General features: G+C 41.9%; 1 pseudogene; it reads right to left on the bottom strand.

Annotated features, from left to right (window-relative positions):
• Nucleotides 1-3,937: 3,937 nt before the first annotated feature.
• LOC118714990 lies at nucleotides 3,938-4,746 on the bottom strand (annotated as a pseudogene).
• Between the last annotated feature and the right edge of the window lie 12,332 nt (nucleotides 4,747-17,078).

Genomic DNA, 17,078 nt, shown 5'->3' with positions numbered 1-17,078 from the left:
GTCTTTGTTTAGGCCCCTATCACACTGTCTCTGAACTTGGCCATGTGATTACCTTTGTCCAATGGAACATGAACAAGCATGACACAAGTAGAGGCTTGATAAGCATTTGTACATTGAAGTCTGAAACACCCCTCCTTAGAACCCAGCTACCATGCTGTGAGGAAGCTCAAGCAGCCATGTGGAGAGGCCCACATAAAGAAGAACCAGGGCCCCCAGCCAACAATGCTAGCTGAGCCTTCAATCAGTAGGCAGCACCAATTCTCTACCATTTGAATGATGCTATTTTGGAGCTACCAGTCATCTCAGTACTCCAGCTGATACCACATGAAGTAAGAAAATTGTCTATTCAGCCCACAGAATCATGAGAAACAAATTGTGGTTGTTGTTAAATATTGAGTTATGGGGTAGTGAGTAACACAGCAATGGATAAACAAAACCAATACCAAATCAGGGCAACTCAGGCCATGCAACTCTCTCAGCCATGGCTCAGGAACGGGCCTCAAACTAGAGTGTGTCTATTTACAAAGCTTGAGTTCTTTCTATCACTGCCTCCAAAATCATGAGAATCAACGAATATGAAAGAACGTAACAAACTCTCAAGTGTCTTGCCATTGTTCTTTCTGATACAGACATCAAGGGCTGTTATTGTCTTGCTTCCATTTCTGCCTCTAATTATTATTTTTGCCTTGTATTTCCTTCTGTTTTTCCATCTTTCTTGTTAAGATCTCTTAACTACCTAGGGCTCCTTCAAGCATCACTTGAGGCCAAAGGCACTGCTAAACCCTAATATAGCATATTCTTCCCTCGGCCTGAGTTCTGGACTCAAGCCACAATCAAATGGCCTTGGAAAGTTACTCTCTGAGCCTTGGTTTCCCCATCCAAGGCTCAGAGAGTATGGAAATCCCATCATGTTTCATAGGATTCCTGAGAAGACCCAGGAAGAAAAAGGATAGAAAACCTGTACCCAGGACTAAGTCTAGAGTTCCCAGGAATGTCTCTCCATTTCCTCCTCTCTCTTGTACTTTTTAGCTGCTCATCCATAATGCATTTCCCTGCACTCTAGCCTCTCTACCATGACAAAACTCAGTCAACTCATCTGCTCTGCACTAGAACCAGGGAACAAGCAGGTCTAAATTCTAGATGGAACATTTAAAATGCTTGCCGAAACCGGTTTGGCTCACTGGATAGAGCGTCGGCCTGTGGACTGGAAGGTCCCAGGTTCAATTCCAGTCAAGGGCATGTACCTTGGTTACAGGCATATCCCTGGTGGGGGGTGTGCAGAAGGCAGCTGATCGATGATTCTCTCTCATCGATGTTTCTAACTCTCTCTTCCTCTCTGTAAAAAATCAATAAAAATATACTTTATGAAAAAAATAAAGTGCTTTTGTGAATTAAGATAATGTGAATAATCTAGACCCTCTACCCTTTCCAGAAAAGTAAGTAATTATGTTAGTTTTCCATGACCCCAGAATACAAGAAAACAGAACTTTCACTCCAAAGATAGATGTCATTTTATGACAAAACAGTAATGAGAAAGGAGGAGAGAGGAATGCAAGTAATAAAAAAATATTCCAACAATCTATATTATGAATATATATATGTATATTTATATCTCAGCAGGCCCTGTGGAGTTACAGATGAGCTAATTAAAATGCTTATGCTCTTAGCAATGATGTTTATTGAAATCATTTTATAACCATCTAAATTGAGGTTTGTTTTCAGCTATAATGCAATGCTACCTGAAATATTCTGACCTAAATTATTTATGTGTCTAAAAATACATTGCCTTTCCACATTACTGACTTTGTGAATATAGCAAAGGATGTGGAAATTTTTGGTGAGCCCAAATGGCTCTCACAGGTTTTCTCTGAAATTTTTGTGCCTACTAACTTAGGTTCTCTGACTCCCAGTGTTATCTCTTTGCATCGCACCTTACCAAAACAAATGCATACATATGGTTGGAATGTGTAAAATGAGGGGCCCTGTGAATGATCAAGTAAATTTTGAGAAAGAGATCCCTGAACTCATCTCATAAAGATGAAGATTAGTGAAACATCCTGATTCTCCATTCCTCCATGGAAAGAACTCTCCAAGCTGTGCCTGAAAGCCAGAGCACAAAACAAGAAATAGAAGCCACTCTAGGTATTTCAAACTAAAAGGTATTTAATACATTAACTATTAGGTACTCACCAAACTGTGGAAGGGCTGGAGAACAGAAGGTACAAGCATACCACAGACTACTGAATTCAATGACAAATTACAGAAGCTGTGGCCCAGGCTTTAGGAAACTGCTGCCATTCTCCATACTTCTGTCATAATTGCCTTGAAGTACCCTTGAACATCATGACTAGACCCTGAGCTGCTGAGCCCGGCTTCCATAGATGCCTCTATGCATGCACACTTCTGTGGCCCTGCTTTGCCAGGAGCAACAGCAGTAGGACTCTCAATCACTTCCACCTCCCAGTTTTGCATGAGGCCATCTAATCGGCAGAACCCAAGCTATTCACAGAACACTGTCTGCAAAGGAGTCTCAGGAAAGTGGTGTATTAGCTGTCCAAACTCTACATCTGGAAAGAAAAGAAAATGGCATTTGACAGTATAAATTCACCATACCTATCACAGTCTAACCCTCAGCATTCATAGTCCAAATACAGCCTTCTACACATATTTAATCTTCCAAGCACCAACAGCAACAAAGCTGAACCGAACATAAGAGACTATTTCTCATACAACAGAAGCACTTCATCTCTTTCCAAAAGGGGAGAGCCAATGTCCCATCTAGTGCTAATGGATCTTCATTTTCCTTCTAGTCATCACATTCCCATCTCGGTATGCTGTAATCTAAGCATGGCATTGGCCAGTTGCCCACCAACAAAACATTTTGAAATCTTCAAAGAAAGAGGCTAAAAGTAAATTAATTGATAGACATATATGCATAACAGAGCAAGAAAGAAAATGGCAGAAGCTGCTATAATCCTTGTTTCTGCAACAGGGAAGACCAGAAAAGGACTTTGAACTTATTCCCTACACTACTATTCATGTTGCCTTCACTTTCTTTTCTTTTTTTTATACTTTACATTGAGTGCTTCAGGAAATATAGCTACAATGATTTCAAAATGCAAATCTTGGATTAAATGAATATCCTCTATAATTATCTTCAATCAATATTTAAAAATGTATGCAGTCCCTAAGTCAACTAACAAATAAAATAAGCAAGATAACTATTGAAACTACAAATCTCAGGGATGAGGAGCATGCTTAATCAGGTAGGTCACTTTGCCACTGTGTTTTTTTAAATACATGATTCACATTGTTTTAATCAAATATAGCTCCACTCCAAGAGTTAGACTGCTAAAGCTAAAACTTAAAGCTATGATCTTTGTTTCCTTAAAAATTTTTTCAGAAAGAAAATTTCAGGCCTCTTGATCAGAGGCTTCTGCTACTTGTCCTACACTGTTGTACACTGAGGCTCAGGAAAAGGCCAAGAAGAGAGTTTCCCATTGAAGACATGATCAAAGAAACAGATGAACTAGGCAGTCTATAAACTAGCTAGCCATGAAGAAGTTACCAATAAAGGACTCATGTCAGTAACTGACGATGTTTTAAACGCCTTAGCCTATGTTACAAAAACAAAACATTTAGAGTATTATTTATGAATGCAAATATAATTGACTTTTGCTTTCTATACATAATCATCTTTCTTTAACATATTTTATTGATTTTTTACAAAGAGGAAGGAAGAAGGACAGAGAGTCAGAAACAGCGATGAGAGAGAAACATCAATCAGCTGCCTCTTGCACACTCCCCACTGGGTATGTGCCAGCAACCAAGGTACATGCCCTTGATTGGAATCGAACCTGGGACTCCTGAGTCCGCAGCCCGACACTCTATCCACTGAGCCAAACCGGTCAGGGCTACATAATCACCTTTTGAAATGCTAAAAACGAGCTCCAACTGTGGTTCTGTGGAGAAGCTGCAGGTGTATGTAAGAAGATCTACAGATTTACCTTCACCAAGTATTCTTCGGAAGCAGGAGGATGCGGCTTGGCCATAGGAGGATCTGGAGTCCAATTTGCAGGGCAGACTTTTCCATGGATTTCCACAAACTGGGATGCTTTCACCAGGCGGAGGGTCTGCTCCACGCTCGGGCCCAGTGGGATGGGAGGTCACTGACACTCAGATGCCTGCTGACTCCATTGGGGTCATTAGGAAGAGGCCTCTTGGTGCAAGACCAGGACCTTCTCACAGCATACCGTCGTCTGGGGAAATCTGCTTCGTCAAATCTGACAAACGTGCGATGTGCCTGTGGCCCAACCGGCCATTCCTCCTCGGTGTGTTTAACCAGGTGAGAATGGAAACTGCGACAACTTCCCAGTTCATTCACTGGCTTTGTCACTGAAAAAAACCATCTCTGCGGGACACACAGCGGTGAAATCCGGGGGACAGAAGAAGAGCACCAAGTACTTCCCAGCGAAGTCATCCAGGCTCAGTTCTCTGAACTCTCCATGGACATGGGCTGTACCCTTAAAATAGGGTGTGTGCTGGTGGAGCGGGGAAAGGATATGGGGAGCTGGTGCAGCTAAAGGCCAGTTTTGCTTGACTAGAAGCAGACCATAATACATTAGTCCAGAATGTTCTTCCAGAAGCACAGGCCTAAGTGCTGCAGAGGCAGAGATGCCCCCCAAAGAATGGCACTCACATGTGGGCAGCTGTGACCTGGAGCAACCTTTGCACTGCAACAGCCATCTTCTGTACATGCTGAGCTCCAAGCGCTGAGCGGCGGGGGCCGGAAGGGGCGGGGCCACTCTTGAGGGGGGCGGGGCATGAGCTGGAGCCCAGGCAGGCCCATGTTGCCTTAACTTCCTTCTTTGTTTGTTTGGGGGTTTTTTTAATATATATATTTTATTGATATTTTACAGAGAGGAAAGGAGAGGGATAGAGAGTTAGAAGCATCAATGAGTGAGAAACATCGACCAGCTGCCTCCTACACACCCCCCACTGGGGATGCGCCTGCAACCAAGGTACATGCCCTTGACCAGAATCGAACCTGGGACCTTTCAGCCCGCAGGCAAAGGCTCTAACCACTGAGCCAAACCGGTTTCGGGTGCCTTAACTTTCTTTTTTTTCTTTTAATTTTTCTTATTAAGGTATTATATGTGTACATATCTTACCATTGCCCCCCTCCACCCCATTCCCATACATGCCCTCACCTCCCAGCATTTTGTGTCCATTGGTTATGCTTATATGCATGCATAGAAGTCCTTCGGTTGATCTCTTATCTCCCCCACCTCTCCCTAATCTTCAACAAGTACCAGTTGCTTTATCTGGTGAGAGTGCTCTAATAAGACCTATGGCTACAGCTATACCTATGTACACACACACACACACATGCACGCACACACACAAGAAAAACGGTGGGGCAAAAGTAGATTTTTTTTCTTTTTCACAGTCTCTCTTTGTTTATAAACTTTCTAACAGAAACAGCTTCTAAAAAAGGAACTTAGTTGTTGCCACAGAGATCCTTTGCTCTCCAAAATTAAAACTGCCAAGTGGGCAGGTCAAAAACACGGAAATGGCTTTCCACTAATAAACAGAAGAGGAGAGAGATGCAGCTGTGTGCCCCTGGGTGCAGAAGCCCAAGAGTCAAATAATAGATGTCAGGACTATGTGAGGGCAGAAGAGGAATCTTTCCTTTTATTTCCCTGGAGTCGGCAGCTCAGAAGTCTGGAATTAAAGGTGACAAGCCCAGGTGTCAAGTGGCAGATTAGCTTTGTTCCAGAGATCCAGCAGGACTAAGGGATTTACACAGAGTGACAGTTTGCAGGCAGTGGCTGGTACCAAATGCCATCTAGAGCTCTTGCTATCGTAAAACCGACTCCTGGGAGGAACCAGCATCAGGAAGCCTGAACATCAATAATGACCACAATCATAGATTATAGTAGGCTGAGTCCTCTGTGAGCCTCTTCTATTTGGAAAGTTTAGCATTCGTCCAGAATCTGATCAGAAACTCCAATTCCACTGACCTAAGACATTTTTCAAACTAGTCCTGTAATCTGGGAAGTCTATTTTCTGAATAAGATTTTGTTTGACAACTCTGGTTGGTGTCATTCAGTGGTTAAAGTGTTGGCCCACATACCTAAGGATCATGGGTTCAATTACCGGTCAAGGGCATGTACCTGAGTAGCATGTTCAATCCCCAACCCCAATTGAGGTGTTTGGGAAGCAACCAATCAATGTGTCTCTCTTATCTCTCTCTTTATCTCTCTCTCTCTCTCTCTCTCTCTCTCTCTCTCTCTCTCTCTCTCTCTCCCCCCCTCCCTCTCTCTCTCTCTCCCCCCCCCCTTCCTTCCTTTCCACTCTCTTTGAAAAATCAATGGGAAAATATCCTTGGATGAGGATTAACAAAAAACAAATAAATAAAATTTTGTTTGGCCAATGCAATCCACTGCCATGTCTAGACATGGGAAAGGTAACAGCCCTGGTCAAGTGATCCATAATCAGAAATAGGGAATTGAACCAGCAGCATTACTTGCCCCCTTGGCCAACTGTTCTACTGCCAGAGGAAACAGAGACTGTCATTGCATGCAATGACAAGGGAAACCTCACATCTACAAAGCCTTCCTATGTGGTAATCCCAGGTGGCTCAGGCTCTGCTCACCTGCCTGCCCTAAATCACCTCTGTAACTTTAGGCTAGCAACCCACCTCCCTGGATTATAATATGTGAAGTGCTGAGCAGGGGATAGATACCTGGTTCCCTATAAGAGCCCAGCCACCTCCACATTTCCATAATTCTACATGTTATGAAGTATCTCTACCTCCACTCCTTCAGCTCCTCCCCTTCAAAGTATTTTATTCTCTCTTCTAGGAATGCAAATCTGCTCCTTTAAGAAATATTGCATAGGAAAAGACCCACACCCAAATCTGGTTTACTTCTTACCACTGGCAAAGTTAATATGAGAAACAGTCCATGGCAGCAAATTAGGCCACTACTTAATGGCCTGGAATTCCAATTAAAGGAATGAGCTTTATGAGGCTGCCTGTAAAGCAGTGGGGAGGAGTGTTTGACCTAATCTTGGATCCCAGAAAGGCCACCTTAAGAGAGAGGGAAAGCAATTGCCCATCAGATTTGCCGTGGGCGAAAGGAAGCCATAAACTACTGGGAGGTGGAGGCTCGTTAAAATGGTAATGCTCCTGTCTCTACCAGGAAAGCACTCCCTGGACACCTCCAGAAATGAAATGAAATTTGGAACAATAAAAAAAAAACCAAGCATTTCCTCCCCTCATCCCATCTAATTATTGTCATCTGATGTAATGATATGCAATGGGACCCATTAAATCTGGACTCATCTCTCCTGAGTGTGTGTCATAGTTCAAAGACACCTGCAGAAAAACAAAAGACCTAGAATCTCAATTATATAAGCTATTAGATAGGCATGTCAGGAATAGTCAACAGATCTCATCCCCGCTGATCCTGTCTCATATTTTATTGGGAACTTCCTGAAACACTAACCACCTCAAGAAAACCACACAACGTGAAGTTGGGGAAAGAGGGGAGGAGGGATACAATCTGTAGTCAGGAATGGAGCAGAGGGCTTGGAATCAAGACTCAGAATAAAGCATAGAATCGGGCAATAAACATAAATCAGAGAACTTACAATATCTAAATACATCATTCTTTCCCCAGTGGCCGTCACCTAATCAATATCCAAAGCCAGAATTGAGTAGTTATCCTTTACTTCAAATCCATCACTTTCACAGTAAATAAACAAATATTTACTAATCACCTGTTCTGTGCCAGGGACTGTGCTGAGTACTGGAGATACAAAGTGAATGCTTCCATCTGTTCAGTCCATTGGTCCCCTGGATATCTGTCTCTGATGGTGCTGACAAGAATCAGATTCTTAGATAAGAATGGCAGGTCAAAATGTCATTAGGGAAAACTCTCAGGAGATCCACCTGAAAGCAGGGAGAATGACAGGATTGGGCAGAGAAGGCCTCCCACATTACAGTTACAGCTAAGACATCAGCTGATTCTACACAAAGCTCTGGAGATCAGATAGCCCCTTCAATGTTGTCCCACAGTGAGGTCTTCATATCCCCACATGAGGATATTATACATTACTAGCCATGAGTGGATCCCTAGGAAGGAGTGTAACCCTAGACAAAGCGGTTCCCCATTGCTGAGGTTAATTCCCAGAGGACATAGCTAAGCCATGAACACCAGAATTTCCCAGCAGCTATTATACATTGGCCTAGAGAGGGAACCTGAAAGGAACACCACAGTATCTACAGCAAGCTCCCCCATCCATCCCTGCCAACCTGAGTGTCATCAATGTTGGTATTTAGGTCGTCTTATCTCAGACTCTTCCCTGCCTTCAGTCTGGTCCCTTCCCCTGATCATCTTCTATTGTAATTTGTCATTTGAAGTATCCTAAAAATCTGAGTTGTCTTTGAAATAACACTGGGATTCCCAGCTGAAGACTGTGAAGGTCTTAAGACATATTACTGTAGGATTTCAAAATCTCTACTAAAATATTTTTTCTAGTTTCATTTCAATTATATTTACATTTTTAATATAATTATATTTTGGATCATTTATATTTCCACTTTAAAACCTGACATTTTATTTACTGCCTACATGGGCTCCAGATAGTATTAATACTATCTTAATTTCCCCAGGCAATATCATTGTCACATTGAGAATGGTAATTTTCCTTCCCAAAACAACTTGATCTGACACATTGAATTCATTTTTTTTAATTTTCAGTGTAGTTTGCAGTTTTATTTGAATATGATTTATAAACTTTCTTTGGTTTCATAGTTGCATATGACATGTATATAATGGTTTTATAGTTGTCTATACTTAGGTAAAATTACAATGAAGTCATTAAAGTTAACCCTGGGAAATTCTGAGAACTTCTCACCAAAAGACAAAGTGGGAGTTGTCTTAAATCACTCAAGTCATGTCCTCTGTGAGCTCTCATGGTCTGATCCCAGTTTAACCATCCAACCCCCGTCTTACACTGCTCTCAGCAGACAGAAGGGTAAGAATGTTGTTACGTTATACCTAAATGACCTAAATGAACTGCAGCCACTTTTGCCTTCCAGTGGGGAAGGGCTCTGCATTATTTGTGAAATAAGGAACTAGGCATTTGCTCTATGCCATCTTCCTAACAAATGCTAGAAAGGAAATGACAAGGTTGAAATTTCAAAGCCCCTCCTACATCTTCACTTCAATGCCAGGTAGACTGGTCCACTAACCTCTCTTCTGTTGACCCTTTAGACATGAGTACGCAGAGGCCCCTAAACTCCAGGGAATATATATCAAGGCTCCAAAGAGTGTCCTTAAATTACCTGTCACTGGACATAACCATCCTCTCCTTTTTCCCCACGGGGATGTAGTAGAAAAATGTCACAGCACTCTATCACATTTCTTCCAAGATATTCTTTCACTCTGTCTTTTCCAAACTCAATCATTTCCATCCTCACATTGAGGGTGGATTAAGGATCACAGCACTGGTTCCCAATTTCCTCCTTCACCACCTAGCATAAATGGTCTAGCACCTCCTTTTAGAAAGTAGCTGTAGCATCTATTATTTTGTGATGAGATTTTTGCAGCCTCTACTGAAACTAAGATAGAAAGAGTTCTATTTTAACATTCTGTTAACCGAAGTGTAAATTCTATAAAACCTGGGCATAAATTGAGAAACAGAAGCCTGTTCTCTATAATTAAATAGCAGATTTTTTTTTAAGAAAGTTTAAGATCCCTTTCTTTAACAGAATGAGAATTCTGTTTCTATGAGGACATAAGACCCTACCATGAACAGACAGCATAAGAACTCCATCACATCATCTGGAAAAAGAAAGTTATACTAAAATGATGTGCAGTGAGAGAAGGAAAGGGGATCATTTGAGCAGAAGGCAATTTCCTAGTGGGATGAAAAGGAGATGACAGATACAGCAAGAAGAACTCAACATACAAGTAGCACTTCCACACACAGAATGTCTTCTAATGATGCCCAAAACCGAGTAGAAAGGGAGTTATGGCTGGGTTTGAGATGACAGGGAGCAAAATCGACTTGGAGAAGTATGTGCACAGCAACCCTAAAGAAACAAGTCTGAACAACAGATGTTTCTCTGCACAATAAATAAAGAAATTGAACTTCACACGATCTTTAACACACAACTACACCCACTGGGATAAGCAAGACCCTTGACTTCCCTGAAATACTTATCTGAGCCATAAACATATTCATTAATGAGAATGTTTCACAGTTCCTAGGGAGCATTCATGTGATTTGTTTTGTTTTGTTTTGTTTTTGTTTGGGGGGGGACACATTTCTGTGTAGTCAGTGTCTAACTTTCAGAGCTTTGCAACAGAAGCAAAGGACATTTAACTCTATTTTTCTAATTGATGTTTTTGTTCTGTTGATGTTACAATGAACTGTTTGCATTCAGTGGAAGACACTTCTTCTACCCCATTGCTTTGTGTTTCCAAGAAGAAACAAGAGTCGCACTGAGTGTGGGCCCTAAGTCAAAGAATCCAATAAGCTAGGAAAAAAATCTTGAGAGTTGCAACCCGATTTCCATTATTTTGTAGTTACATCATCACATCATCATTTTGTAAGTCACAGGACAAGTGACATATCCAGATATAATATATATTTTCTTGCAAAATACTTTCTGAAAAGAGGGGCATGCTTCAAATGGAGACTCCATCTCCACATGCATTTCCATGATGGTGAAGAGGAAGGAAGATGAAGAGTCATACGCCAGTCACCCATGTCACCTCACTTTTCATTGGACAAAACAAGTCACATGGCTATGCCAACTTCAAAGAGAGTGGGAAAGCTCAGTTTTGCCAAGAGCCCATCTTTGTGGATCCTCTGCAATGAAGGGGATGTTGAATTTCACCTTATTATTTCCAAAACAAAACAAAACAAATCACATGAATGCTCCCTTGTGTGGTAGCAAATACTACTGGCAAGAAGGTTCAAAGTCTTTTCCAGCCTTTAAATAATAGTCTCTCCTTATCTGAAGTCCTTCATTCAGTTCCTTAGCCCAATTCAAATCCATTTATCTTTCTTGCTACACTCACTCCTAAGTAATTTCTCAAACCTCTAAACCAAATGTATAGGATGTGGGCACTTTCATCAGGAAGTTTCTGCAGCTACCTCATTTTGATGTGTTTTTCCCATTGCCCAATTAGACAGCAGGCTTCTTTAGTGCAAGATTCCTTCTTGTGCCTGAGAAAAGCATCCAGGAAACAGATAGTGGGTCACGGTGTGGGCGGCCCATGGGAAGTATAGCTTCACATTAAATGCAGACAATCATAGTTTTTAGACCAACGTTTCAATCAAGTATATTATGCACAAAATGAATACATAATCATCAAGACCAGTCAGGTTATAATTGTCCTCAAGCATACATTTAAACTGAACTTCAGAGCCACATGGAATAAACTCCAGTCCCTTCACTATTAGAACAAAAGATCTTTGAAAAGATCTTTGAAGCAGTTTGAGATGAACCTGGTGAATCGGGTCTCCTAAAAGCAGAGACTGAGACAAGGATTTGTGTCTAAGTGATATATCGAGGGGGTGCTCTCAGAAGAGGTCTGTAAGGAAGTAAGAGAGCAAGACAGAGATGAGGCAGAAACAAGCAATAATCCGGGGCATGTACCCTGAACTCAGTCCCACACAGAGCTCTAGAACAGGAATTGTACCTGGCGTCCATCCTACCTTAAGACAAGAAAAAGGGGTTTTGTAAACTGCCACTCAAACCCTACCAGTCCTTATTGCATGCTGCTCCAGCACAAGGGGAGCATCCAAGAGCAATGCTCAGGAGAAGAATGCCACTGGGAACCATCAGCAGAAGCCCCGATAGCAGCTGGAAATTGGTGAACCAACCTCGTAAAATGGAACCCAGGGAAGCTGGCACCATCATGGTTGTGTCCTGAACACCAGACTACACACAGAGAGGCCTTAGCATCATCCTTCACCTCCAAGGATGAGCAAGTGACCCAACATGACGTAAGTATGCTACCGCTTCACTTCCCTGTGAAGAGATCCTCAATAAGTAGGTTTGTTATTTAGAGAGTCACTCATGTGATATCGCTGTATCAGATGGACTCTCCTCTCTGATGTTCTTCATAGGACTACACCTGGCTGAGGGCATTCTGACCCTGATATTCCACCCTCCTTGCAAGGATGACAGCAGAAGAGCTAGAGATGGGAAATTCAGTGGAAAGTGGAATAAATTTTGCCTTAGGGCAGCCACAAAGGATTAGCTTCCATCGCAGGGCTGTGGTGAGGGATGAGATTTTGAGAGAATGCCTTGAATTGATACCTCAAAGGGCTTCTTTCAAAGGGATGATTTATACATCACAAGACAAAGAGGATTTATATTAAAGAAAATGGATTCTTTTCTCGAACTGTTTTGAGGAAGATGGATAGCTTCCTGTAAACGGCAGTTCCGTGTCTGTGAGCTGAGTGTTTCCAGAAAATTACTAAGGTAATGCTGCCTCTGGGACCCACTACCTTGTCCCTGTCACCACCCACACTCTGTGTGTGTGTGTGTGTGTGTGTGTGTGTGTGTGTGTGTGTGTGTGTGTAAAAGAGGCTACAGAGACAGTTACCTAACCAGACTGCCTCCTACTAGGCAACCCTCCAGAGAAAAATCCATTTTATCCAAACTATACATGTATAGGAGTTAATGATGATAATGATGAAGGGAAATTTTAGCTTATTGAGCAGGAAGAGTAGTTGTTTACTTACCCAATTCCTCCAGCAAAAGTACTGCTCTTGTCTACTAAGAAGCTCATTATAAGTGTCATTCTCCATATTTTAAATAGCTATGATGGATTCCTACATAATCTTTATACCAGCTCTGTGTACATGTGATGAAGAAAATCCAACAGAGCCTAAGATTTGTCAAAATGTGACTAAAGACCTTAGCTGGTTTGGCTAATGGATAGAGCATCAGCCCACAGACTGAAGGGTCCTGGGTTCAATTACAGTGACATTCACCCAGTGTTGTGTCAGTAAGCCAGGTCAAGGGAAGAGAAAAAGAAACACTCTGACTTGTAGTATTTGCTGATTTCATGCTCTCATTACGGCCAACCACAAACTATCAATATGAGGTCACCAAACAAGGACTGAGAAGAGATGCATGTGATCAGTTCAGGAGTCAGAACAAGATGGCTCTGGATGAGCATAATCAGAGGCACAAAAAGCTGTGTGAAACCATTTGCTCCTGCCTTTGTATCTCCCATCTGCAGATACGTAGATCCCCAAAAGAAAACACTTTCAAGTCCCTTTTCCTGAGTGCAAAAAGTAGCATCACTGCCAGTATGAGGATTTGTAAGTACAATGAATACACTGAGCCCATCTTTGTCTAACATAGGAATAAAGCTCCTTAAAAATTAGGTCTATGTGTTACTCAATTCTGTGTGACTCCTGTGCCTAGCACAGTACTTTTCCTATGGTCCAGGGATTTCCCTAAAGTATCCTTCCTCTGTCCTCTCAATCATTTAGTTCCCTAATCCATTTGTGTTGGTCCTTGAGCCATTATTATCAATCCACTCTGTATGAGTGAATCCTATTCATTTGAGTCATGTTTTTGTCTTGTTGAATTTTGGAGTGTGTGTGTGTGTGTGTGTGTGTGTGTGTGTGTGTGTTCTAAGAAAATTCGGAGTCTTGCTTCCTCCTGGATCCCACTCACCATCTTTAAGCAAACACAACCAGGAATCCATTGTTACCATAATGAATTCCAATAGTTGTGCAGTGACAGTAGGTCTTTGAAGCTCATGATTATTCCCATAGTTCCAATTGATTCTTCCCTATCTCTTACTGGAAAGTCTAGATGACTTCCCCTGGGACAGATTTTTCTCACTTCTGCGATATGCTCTTACTGTCTTTATTGCTTATTTATAACCTTCTTCTGCTTTCCTAGCAGATGAGCAACAGAATGACTGTGGAAGATCTTCTGGCCATAAAATATCTTAAAACATATTCAAAGGGCTCTGAGAATTATGATTTGAAGGAGAGATTATGATAGTTACAGTGAGAAACTAATTGAAGAGGGCAGCTTCGTTTACTAAGTAAGGCAAATGTCACTGGACTAATCCAAGTTTAGGAATAATTCTATCCCCATCCCCTTACATCCAATGAGTACTTCCTGTGGCTGGGCAATTTTGCCTTTGAAAACTTTAGTTGCCTTATTTGTAGAATCGATATATTGATGAACGTTTTTAAATTTAGTTTTTGTGACGCTAGAATGAGGTAGTGCACCACTTTGTATTTAATGTGCACTACCTCATTCCAGCCTCACAAAAACTAAATTTAAAAACGTTCATCAATATATCGATTCCACAAATAAGGCAACTAAAGTTTTAAAAGGCAAAATAATTTGCAGTATCGCCCCACTAGTAAATGAATGATCTAGGGTTAAAACCAGATCAATCTGACTCCAAAACTCAAGCCCAGTGCCTTTATGTATCTCCTTTAACCCAAACCTTTTTATAATAATATTCAGGAATTTCATGGAAACCTGTTTAACATTGTAGCTATTAAACTACAAGTCTCTCAGTTGTAGAGAAAACAAATAATTTGTCTTTAGTTTGTTATGTTCAAGTCTGCAAAGCAGCTTTAGGGGCCTGGAAATGAATTCTAGGCTGCCCTCAGAAGAGAGTGACTGAGTTATGAAATGTGAGCACTCCATTTGATGTGTGGAAACTAATGCAAAGATCTAAAAGAGGACACTTTAGCAGCACAAGTCAAAAAATTCTTTTCATTACTTTTTTAAATGCCCCTTAAAAAAAAAAAAAAAAAAAAAAAAAAACTATAGGTTTGTGATCCAGTCAAAAAGAAACGCTATATGACAAATATCATGAGTTTTTCTCCAGGCAATGTAAAGTCCTAAGGCCAAAACGACAACAACTTTTTGCCAATTACACAATATTTTTTTTTTTTTATCTGAGAGAAGGCAAGTGTGGGCCAGGAGGCACTGGTCCCTTCTCCACCAGGAATTCCCAAGGACAAAAAACGAGGGTAGCGACAGAGTCACAAAATCAAAGGTAGGTCACAATCGACCCGTTGGGAAATCTTTGCATCAAGCTGTCATCGGGGGCATGGAAATGAAGGCACAATATAACCATCACACTCATCTTTTCTGTCTCTCTCCAAGCCAAAAGCTTTATTGGCAGTGGTAGTAAATGTAGGACAAATGCCTCCTCGCCCACCTTGCAATAAAGTTCCTGCTTTGTAATAAAGTTCCCCGAGTGTTCTTCATGGAAAATTTCCTTTTTTCCATTGCTTTTATTTTGTCTTCATACTCTCAGTGGTGACATGTTATGAAAGGGCTGGTTGCACGGCTAATAAAAGCATCGCTTCTCCCGTGTCTGAGGGACTGCCGTTGTCTCCAGGCTGCTGGTGGGTTAATGCAGCGCCAGATCCCACACAGCCTTGAAAAATAACAATAATGTGATTTAGGTCTAGTGTCATTAAACTTGATTAACTGAGTGAGCTCATGAAAATCCATAATTAACTAGCAAAACAAGAAGACAGATGTTTCTGTCAGGAAATCAAGAGAACCTGGTCTTCTGCTTGACTGCTTTTCTTCCTACTACCTAAGGCCCTAAGCGAATGCACACCTCTTGCCCTATTCATAGTCAATTGAAACAATACCCCCAGATAGGATTCATCTCTAATTATCTCCACTTTTAATGAGGAGGTGGGTGAAAAGGGAGTATCATTCCTTCAGATATAGTGAAGCTCATCAGACAATTTGGTAAATGCCCTAAAATATATTACCATCAGCCCAGCCCAGAAAAGCTTCTCACTCCCACTCTGAAGTTCCCGGCACCAGGTAGTTCTCAACGGGGGAGAGGGGTAGTTTCGACCCCATGGGAGACATCTGACAATGTTTGGAGACACTTTGAGTTGTTACAACTGGAGAGTGTGCTACTGGCATCTAGTGGGTAGAGGCCAGGGATGCTGCTTAACATCCTACAATGCCCAGGACAGATCCCCACAGCAAAGAATTTGACCCAAACGTAAACGGTGCTGATGCTGAGAAAGCCCACCTGTGCCACAGGTAAGCTCAGAGTGGGCACATGTCTGATGCAGACGAGCTAAGCCCTCTCACTAGAGATTCAGCTCCTCAAAGGTCAGCCCTGAGCTGTACCTGTTGAGAGACAAGAAGCACAAGTAACCAGTATGCAGTGGCCCAACACAAGTGCACACAGACCCTGCAAGGGGCACCACTGTAGGAGAGCAGGTGTAGCTCAAGAAAGCAAGCCTACCATGAGACCACTCCTTATACTGGGATTTGTTATAGAGGCTGTGACCTCTCCTGTGACACTCTGCTCAACTCCTCCCTTCTCATTTTCATCTCAGGCCCTTAAAGAGGAGGGCAAGGTCAAGAAAACACAGACTGGGTTGTGGGAGACTGGGTTCCACTCGTGGGTTTTCTACAACTCGGTGCAAGTAAACTTTGAAACCTAGACTTCCCTGGGCACTGAGGTGAGGTTGCTTATAATCTCTCTGTCTCACAGGGATGATTCAGAGATGTGAAGAGGGACTTTCCAAAACCTCATATTAATAATATTAATAATGTTAATACTATATTGTATTAGGTTGACCAAATGAGATGGCCGTGTTTATAGAGAAAAAATTGGTTGACTAGTGGCATTTTCATTTGGTGCAACCCAGTTATGTCGGTCGGGGTTCTCCAGAACAGATCCAAGAGGAGATCTATGGAAAGAGACTTATTATGAGGAATTGGTTCACAGGGTTATGGAGGCCGAAAAGTCCCAGGATCTGCCACAGGAGCTAGAGGTCCCAGAAAGCCAGTGATTTAGCTCCACAAGCACAAAAGCCTGAGGAATAGGTGACCCGATGATGTAATCCCAGTCCTAGTAAAGTCCTGAGAATCAGGAACTTTGATGTCCAAGGAGAAGATATATGTCCCAGCTCCAGCAGAGTGAGTGAGCCCACCCTATCCCACTTTTTTGTTCTATTCCAACCTTCCAAGGATTAGATGGTGCCAGCCCACATCATTGAGGGTGATAGACCTTCAC

This window comes from Pipistrellus kuhlii, unplaced genomic scaffold (genome assembly GCF_014108245.1).
Source record: "Pipistrellus kuhlii isolate mPipKuh1 unplaced genomic scaffold, mPipKuh1.p scaffold_m20_p_11, whole genome shotgun sequence".
Taxonomy (NCBI): Eukaryota; Metazoa; Chordata; class Mammalia; order Chiroptera; family Vespertilionidae; genus Pipistrellus; species Pipistrellus kuhlii.
This window is presented reverse-complemented; position numbering and strand designations above follow the sequence as displayed.